Consider the following 8678-nt stretch of genomic DNA (forward strand, 5'->3'; position numbering starts at 1 on the left):
GGAGATTTATAGCATATCTGATGTGATACTGTAGCGGATGGCTGCATAGTTACAATTTTATCTCTAATAGTATCTATCTTGTTAGTAAAATAGTTCATGGAGTCATTACTGCTGTGCTGTTGGGAAAATTCAGCACCTGTTGGTGCTTTATTCTTCGTTAATTTAGCCACTGTATTGAATAAATACCTAGGGTTATGTTTGTTTTCTTTTAAGAAAGATGAAAAATAATCTGATCTAGCAGTTTTTAATGCTTTTCTATAGGATATGTTACATTCACGCCAGGCTGTACGGAAAACCTCTAGTTTTGTTTTCTTCCAGCTGCGTTCCATTTTTCGTCGTGCTCTCTTCAGTGCGCAAGTGTGTTCAGTATACTAACGGCGTCAGACTGTTTTCCTTAATTTATCTTAACCGCAGAGGAGCAACTATATCTAAAGTGCTAGAAAAAAGAGAGTCAATAGTTTCTGTTGCATCAAGTTTTCCTGAGCTATCGGATATTCTGAGGAATTCAGATAAATCACGAAGGTTACTTACAAAGCAGTCTTTTGTATTAGAAGTGATGGTTGTATCGTACTTGCAGCAAGGAGTTGAATTTACAGTTTTAGCTATCTGGAGTATACAAGAGACTAGATAAAGATCTGGGCCCGTATTCACAAAACATCTTAAGGCTAAAAGTAGCTCATAACTTGCCGATTTAGGAGGAAAAACTTAAAAATAATGGGCGTGTCAGTCCTAAATTTAGGACTCATAAGTTTTTGCTCTAAGAGTGTTTCACAAATCGTTTAGCGCTAAAACTAGCTCCTAAATCTGTGCAATGTAAAGACTGATTTTAAATCAGTGATTTTTAAAGCTCTTTTGGCTGAACAAGTACGCCTGTACAAACATCTCTATAATCCATCAATGCGTGACCATAGAACCACTATTGGTTAAGGACGAAAACTTTTGCAAAAAAGTTTGTGAAACTGTACATTTTAACACTGTTGTGTTGGTTTTACTGTTGAAGCCTGCTGCAATAAAAATATTTTCTCATAATTGCTTTTGTTAGTGTTTCACATTACTTATTTTCATAGGCGTAATTCACGGGTGGGATGAGTGGGACACTTTTTGCAAAGCTCGATATTGTCCCACCACTTTTTTGAACATCTCGCAGCACGGACGTATCTAATGCTAATGAAAGATTCCTTTCTGTTAAATAAGGTGCTGACGCTGGAATCTGTAGTTTTTTTTCTTCTGAAATCATGCTTAATGTTCGTTGCGATGTTAATTAGCGACGCTACTTTCTCAATGCGGCTCGTGCTCAGTGTTCACATGTGAGCACTTCATTCCCTCGCTTATGACTCACTGCGGTTAAAAATCAAAACAAAATAAACACAAATGTGTCTCTGATATAGGATCACTGATAAACATACTTAATTTTATTAAGGGATGAAAAATTTGTGTCACGGTGGATTAGATCTGAAATCCTCTGACTCATCTAACGAACATTCTACCACTAGACTATTGGATACTACTACTAATTGTTGCATATATATGGATTTATTCACTGCAACATTTATCTCGGGGCTAATAACATATTATAAAAGTACATGTAAGAATAAAATGATCATGTTAAAAACTAGTTTAATATCAGTACATTTTGTACACATGATCAGAGCCTGTAACCACAAAACATTTCATCTTACCACTAAAAGTTCTCCTAAATGCTAGTAAAAGTTTTTAGCTAAGAGTTTTCTCTTAAAACCTATTCACAAAGCTGCTGAGACAAACTTTTACTAAGGAATAGAGAGAAGTCTTACGCTAAAAGTAAGGGCGGGGTTGACCTCGTTACTATGGATGATTTGGACATGCTCATTAACTATGCACACAATGATTGGCTGATAGGGGAGGGGTCTCTGTCAGACATTCATTCATAGAAATATTGTAACATGCAATATTATATCATATTTAAATAAAGGTTTTAAAATAAAAATGTTGCAATATTCAAATAAAGATTTTAAAATGCAGGCTAAGTGCAGGCTAATTAAACGTGTCTCTTCAGCCTCATATGCGCTCCTCGTATGCATAAACAGCCTTTTAATTAACAGGGTAGAATAATCATAGGTGATAGTAAGGCAAGTAAACGTAAAATAATATTTTACGTTCTCTTACTTCTTACACAACTTGTTCGTGAAAACAAAGTTGGGATAACCTCAAAAACTAAAAAAGATGTGTGGGAAAATATATGTGTGCAAATAAATGCAGCTTTCCCACTTTTGTCCAGAAGCAAATATGACTGTGAAAAGCGCTGGTATTCTTCGCAAAGTCAGGCAAATTAAGGCAGAGATGACAAACAACTGCTACAGCTAAACGGACATTACTTTCAAGTTGCCGATAATGTTTTCATGTAACCTTTTTATGCTTTTGCAGATTAAAATCCTTAGCCTCATTAAAATATTTATTGCATTCATAGGAAGCTGCCATTTGAGTCCTTTGCGATTAAGACCGCACCTTCTGAAAAGCTCATTATCATCCAATGCTTCTAAAATGTTTCTGTCCCGAGGCAGACAGCCGGCAACAGCCATTATAGGATAGTTTTAGGACTTGATCTTAGTGACTTAGGAGTCCTCTCCACTACTCCTAACATTTTGCAGATTTAGGAGCTAGTTTTAGTGCTAAAACGCTTTGTGAAATACTCTTAGAGCAAAAATTAGGAGTCCTAAATTTAGGATTGTTTTAAGCATTACTTTTAAGATTTTCTCCTAAATCACTAAGTTGTGAGGCTACTTTTATCCTTAAGATCTTTTAGGAACAGGGGCCAGAATTTGGTGATGTGCGCGAGCAGGCAGCACATGCAGAAGAACGCGTCGAGTATAAATCGGACTAAATCATGCTTAAATCACAAGATCAAATTCTAATCTTCCTAAAATTGATGTTGCTGGCGATCGTCTCGGAACTTAAACGTTTTAGAAACACTCTGCATATGCACACATATTCCTACACAATTTTTTTTTTAGTCTTGAAGGTTATCCCAGCTCCAAATTTCCATTTGATTATATCCTACTTTGGGCAAGAAGTAACAGCTGTTCTTGCGTCCAGTTTGGTTTGGTTTTACGTTTGTGTATCCCGCTATCAGCCATGATTATTCTATCATGAATAGAAAAATCTTTTTACGTCGGAACCGATAGCCTAGCGGTTAGTGCGTCAGTGTATAGCGTATCTCCGCTCAAAGTGCCCCGAGTTTGATTCCCGGTTCGAAAAGTTTTGCTGCTCGCCCCTTCTCTTCACCCAATTATTTTGTGTTAGTTCTCCGTTATTCTGTGTCATTAAAAGCATAAAAAGCTCTTTAAAAAGTCTGTTTACATGCATATCAGCTAATTGTTTATTATAAGAAGCACACAGGTAAGGATGTCAATCATTTGAACACTTGTTTAATAAGTGACACTTGCCCTGTATTTTAAATTCTTTATTTGAAGGTGGCAACATTTTTGCTAACTTTTTAAAACTTTATTTGAATATGGCAATATTTACAACAATATTTCTGTGAATAAATGTCTGACAGAGACCCCTCCCCTATCAGCCAATCACTGTATGCATGGTTAGTGAGCAGGCTGACATCATCCATAGTAACGAGGTCAACCCCGCCCTTACTCTTAGCTTAAGACTTCTCTCTACTGCTTAGTAAATGTTTGTCGCAGCAGCTTTTTTAATAGGTTTTAAGAGAAAACTCTTAGCTAAAAACTTTTACTGCTATTTAGGAGAACTCTTAGTGCTAAGATAAAATGTTTTGTGAATACGGGCCCAGAGATATCATCACTTTGATGCAGAATTTCAACGCCATTAACATCAATTCCGTGTGACAATATTAAATCTAAAGTATGATTTCGGCAATAAGTAGGTCCTGAAACGTGTTGTCTAACCCCAATTGAGTTCATAATATCTATAAATGCTGATCCCAATGCATCTTTTTCATTATCAACATGGATGTTAAAATCACCCACTATTAAGACTTTATCTGCGGCCAACACTATTTCAGATAGAAAATCAGCAAATTCTTTAATAAAGTCTGTATGGTGCCCTGGTGGCCTGTATACAGTAGCCAGTAAAAACGTCACAGGAGATTTATCATTAGTACTTGATTCTTTGGATAATGTTATATGGAGCACCATTACTTCAAACGAGTTATACTTAAAGCCCGTTCTCTAAGAAACACTGAACATATTGCTATAAATTGTGCAAACACCTCCCCCCTTATCTTTTACACGTGGCACATGTTTATAACAGTAATTTTGGGGGGTTGCCTCATTTAAAATAATGTAATCATCTGGTTTTAGCCAGGTTTCTGTCAAACAGAGCACATCTAGCTTATGATCAGTGATCATATCATTTACAAAAAGTGCTTTCGTAGAAAGTGACCTGATATTTAATAAGCCAAGCTTTATCATTTGTTTCTCAGTATTATATACATTTTTTATTTGTTGAACATCAATTAAATTGTTACTCTTACATTGCTTTGGACGTTTATTGTATTTTCTAGCTCGGGGAACAGACACAGTCTCTATAGTGTGATATCTAGGTGAAAGGGTCTCTATGTGCTGAGAATTAACTGATTTCTGTGACGTGAGGCGGCTAGCAGACGGTCGGTTTAGCCAGTCTGTCTGCTTCCTGACCTGGGCCCCAGTTAGTCAAGTGCAAACTCTAAGACTATGTGCCATATTTCTAGATAGGAGAGATGCTCCACATCCGGAGGGATGAAGACCATCTCTTTTCAACAGGTCAGGTCTGCCCCAGAAACTCGTCCAATTGTCTGTGAAACCTATGTTATTTCGTGGGCACCACTTTGACATTCAACCCTTTAATGATGACAATCTACTGTGTATCTCGTCACCACGGTAAGCAGGGAGGGGACCAGAGCATATTACAGTGTCTGACATCGTACTTGCAAGTTCACACACCTCTTTAACATTATTTTTAGTGATCTCCGACTGGCGAAGTCGAACATCATTAGTGCCGACGTGAATAACAATCTTACTGAATTTACGTTTAGCATTAGCCAGCACTTTTAAATTTGCCAAGATGTCAGGCGCTCTCGCTCCCGGTAAACACTGGACTATGGTGGCTGGAGTCTCTATTTTCACGTTCCGTACAATAGAATCGCCAATTACTAGAGCACTTTCATCAGGTTTCTCAGTGGGTGCGTCACTGAGTGGGGAGAACCTGTTTGATGTTCTAATCGGAACGGAAGAGCGGTGTTTAGACCCGCGACTATGCCATCTCACAGTCAACCAGTTGCCCTGCTGCACGGGCGTTGTTACCGGAACCGAACAATTTGCATGTCTCCCTGAACTAGTCACATCCAAAGCCGTATCTAAGCACCTCACATTCTTACTATCCTCCATTAAAGTTTGGATGTGTGTCTCTAGTTCTGAAATCTTCTCTGTCAGCCTAGCTATTTCCTTGCATTTATCACATGTATAAGGCTCACTGCCGACAGAGATAGATAAGCTATACATGTGGCAGGTGGTGCAGACAACAATAGCAAGAGAAGAAGCCATTACTCACCGTTTTTGTAGAATGGTTCCAACTTACCACTGTTGTTATGATGAACTCTTGAAGAGAGGGATGTGAAGAGGAACAACGGAGTGAATAGGACGTAAAAGGAATCGCGATTCGCAAGCTAATCGGCTAACTGAATGTTAACTTGTTGCAAATCGTGGTTGTGGAATAAAAGCGAAATGGTTCGCGAGAGAAAAAGGAGAGCGGTAGTAGACGCGAGTAGAAAATGTAAATGTAAATGCAAGTCGCCAGTGACTAGCTAATAGCTAAGCTAAATAGCTAACCCACTGCAGTCGCGGATTAACGGGTAAAGTGAGCGGTCAGATTAGTGTGACGGATAATTTCACAAGTCTGTTGGAAGTAAAGCTGTTTTTAATTACTTTAAACAGCAGAGAGTAATAATAAGATAAATATTTCTAAAGAAAAACAAGCTCCAGAAAGCTACAATCACAGAGAGCTAAAAACACAAACCACACGGCTGCTCAGCAAAACAGGAAGTGCTCCAACACGTATGTAAGCAACAGTTATTCTCTTCGCCTCTGGTAGAGTGAGCCTTGACTCCCAAAGGTGAGGGGAGATCAGAGGACTCATAGGCTACCGTGGGGACCTTCGGAAGGTACCCCACCCTGGGGTACAGAAAGGCTTTGGCCATACCTGGCGCAAAGTCCAGAAAGGAAGGGGCCACTGAGAGGGCCTGAAGATCCCCAACCCTCTTGAGGGAAGTAATAGCCAGAAGAAAGGTGGTTTTAAGTGTTAGAAGACGGTCAGAGACCTCTTCCAAAGGCTCAAAGGGAGGCTTACAGAGTGCCTTAAGCACCACAGCCAGGTCCCAGGGAGGGACTTACTCGGCGCATACACACCACGGTGTGGAGGTCAGGGAAAAACGGAAGGCTCCTGCGGAGAAGTGTTGGCCGAGATCGCAGAAAACGCTCATCTAATTTGCTTTTCCGTGACTCAGCCTGTTTCTCGGCCGGCCAATCTAGGTTTAATGCGGCCACGGCATGAGAAACCACCTCTAGGAGCTCCTCAAACTGGGGGGACTGGGGTGTCTGGAGTGCTTCATCCTCGACACCCACATCAACCTCCTCGGAGGAAGAGAGGAGAAGTGCCGAGCCTTCTCCCTGGGGGGAAGAAACCGCAGAGCGGGCTTCCGGTCCCAAAGAAAAGGCGGCAGATCTAGCAGGTGAGGAAAGAGATAGGGACTCGCCCATCTCTATTCCCTCTGCTAGATCTAATTGCGATCCCCACGAGTGCAGTCGCCGCCCCGCCTCAGCGGAAGCGGGACCAGACCCGCGAGGAACGCTCGAGAAGACTCCCTTCTCAAAGAGAGCATTCCTCGAACGAAGCACACGCAGTGGCATGCACAAGCAGTGCGGGCAATCATCCCCCTCGAGGGCTGATGCCGCGTGCTGTGCACCCATGCAAGCAACACACAAGCTGTGTGTCCTCACTCGTAATAAAGCGAGTTCAAGGAGGCACACACAGCTTGTAGTGTTGCTGCTTATCTTCACCCTGCTTGACAGACTTAGACATCGTTCTCTAAACAAAAGCTGTGCTAACTTGCACAAAACGGAGAGCGATCACACAGAGAGACACAGAACGCTTGCTGAAATGACAGAACGTCACCGACGTCATGACGCCCGTGACGTCTCACACTCATATTGGACTAGTTGCACACATGATTCAGGACATGCTCACGCAGAAGGCGGTCCCATAGCATTTCGACGCAGCTCGATATTCCTGGAAGGGAACTACTGTTTGACAAAGCAGCTGACATCTGCATGTTTCAAATGTCTGCTATCAACTTCATGAACCAATAAAATGTCTTTCTGCTTATTTATTTTTATTACAGGTTGTTGTACAAGCAGCCGAGTGCGTTGGTAGGGTGAGATGTTTAGTTTTAACCTGTAATAGCTGATATAGCCTATTTCCACTATTGACTGAAATGATTACAGTGCTGTATGTGTGTTTTTAATGAAGTCGGACAGATGTTGCTTCTGTGACACCATGGTCAGCTCCAATCATTTGGGAGGGAACCTTTGACGCTACACTGATCGACTCTATCTACAAACAACAGAATCTCACCATAGCCACCACTGTCTTCGCTTTAGGAAAGTAAGTCTTCATGATATCTCTCATCTTGTATTAATAATTTTCATTTGTTTCCCCTCCTTTGTTTTTCCTTGTTTCTAGAAAGAGTAATGATTAATAAATATATATTGTAATAGATAAATTGTTTTCTTTGTTTGTTAGATACACGCGCTTCATCAAAGATTTTCTGGAGTCAGCAAAACAGCATTACTTTGTTGGATTTCGAGTGCATTTCTACTTGTTTACAGATCAACCAGAATCAGTTCCTGAAGTGAAGATGGGTGACAACCGTAGTTTGACAGTTCTAAAGGTTCAGAGTTTGAACAGATGGCAGGACATCAGTATGAACAGGATGGAAAAGCTAGAAAAACTAATAGAGAATGAACTTGCTGACAAGGCGGACTATATTTTCTGCCTTGATGTAGATACCATGTTTTATGGCCGTTGGGGTGCAGAGTCTTTGGGTCGTCTGGTAGGCGTAATACATCCTTGGTTCTTTGATTATCCGAGGGATCGTTCACATATGAGCGTAGACCAAAGTCTCTAGCATACATTCCAGCTGGGGAAGGTGATTATTATTATGCTGGTGCTGCATTTGGTGGCACACTGGAAGATGTACATAATCTCACCAAAACCTGCAGGGAGAACCTGAACATTGATGCTGCAAACTCCATTGAGGCGGTATGGCAAGAAGAGTCTCACTTGAACAAGTATTTCCTTTTAAACAAACCTAGTAAACTGCTCTCTCCTGAATATATGTGGCGGGGCATCAGTGAAGGTGCAACCCCAATAAAAATAGTTTGCTTATCTAATGTACCTAAAAACTATGCTGAAGTTCGTCCAAACCAGTAGCAACTGTTGCCAGTATTTAGCTACCCTGACATGGTGTGTTTGCACAAGCATCCCATAAACATTGTGTTTACAGGTGATACTGGCAACAGTAGCGTGTATTGGAAGCACTGACAATCCTTTGTTTTACCACTTTTATGAAGACAGTTGATGGAGGACATTTAGGGAGCTACATAGTCTGAAGCTAAAACCAATTGTAAACTTTAAAT

At 40.6% G+C, this 8678-nt stretch overlaps 1 pseudogene; it reads left to right on the plus strand.

Moving 5' to 3' along the window:
* Nucleotides 1–7162: 7162 nt before the first annotated feature.
* Nucleotides 7163–8477, plus strand: LOC141301309 (globoside alpha-1,3-N-acetylgalactosaminyltransferase 1-like; annotated as a pseudogene).
* The last annotated feature ends 201 nt before the right edge of the window (nucleotides 8478–8678 follow it).

Source organism: Garra rufa, chromosome 25 (assembly GCF_049309525.1).
Source record: "Garra rufa chromosome 25, GarRuf1.0, whole genome shotgun sequence".
Lineage (NCBI taxonomy): Eukaryota > Metazoa > Chordata > Actinopteri > Cypriniformes > Cyprinidae > Garra > Garra rufa.